At 40.1% G+C, this 556-nt stretch overlaps 1 protein-coding gene across 2 annotated transcripts in view; it reads right to left on the bottom strand.

The window, feature by feature from the left end:
- LOC108751349 overlaps positions 1–556 on the bottom strand; it is a 48,706-nt gene that overhangs the window by 43,003 nt on the left and 5,147 nt on the right. The gene's annotated exons all lie outside the window — the stretch shown is intronic.

Here is a 556-nt window from a genome sequence, read left to right as displayed (position 1 = left end):
GGGAATGCTTGCTTACTTCACGTTCCGTTCGATTACATTTTCGTTGACAAAAGACGCCGTACTTTAAATATTATCGTTCACCGACAAGAAGACACCGGAGAATTTTGTCGAATAGATTTTAATTTTGTATAATCGAATCATCCATTAATTATATGAAGCGCGATCTTAATTAAGGTTAATTTCAAAATTAACGATAGCCAAACCGCTCTTTTCGAAAGTGCTCAATTATAGTAAACGTTACCGCCGGCATTAAAACTGTCGCGCGAATCACAATGTAATTAGTGTGATTAAACGAGCGTGTCAGAAATGGATAGTTCAGTCATCGTCGGAAAATTGCTCGGGAGGATCAGCGTCAATCTTTGCCTGGGTCAAAAACGGCTCGAAAGTTTTCCCCGATCAAAGTCTCTCGCAAGATTGGTTAATTATCCACCGTTTTAATCGAATCTCGACGCGAGCTCTCAACGGAGAGTGCTAAGCAAACCTTCGTTTATTCGACAGCATTCAAGAATAGGTTTCTATAAATTCTCTTCTCTATCCCCTCGTCTTTCCCCTTCTT

Source organism: Trachymyrmex septentrionalis, unplaced genomic scaffold (assembly GCF_001594115.1).
Source record: "Trachymyrmex septentrionalis isolate Tsep2-gDNA-1 unplaced genomic scaffold, Tsep1.0 scaffold44, whole genome shotgun sequence".
NCBI lineage: Eukaryota > Metazoa > Arthropoda > Insecta > Hymenoptera > Formicidae > Trachymyrmex > Trachymyrmex septentrionalis.
The sequence above is the reverse complement of the archived record's forward strand: the minus strand, read 5'-3'. Positions and strand labels throughout refer to the sequence as shown.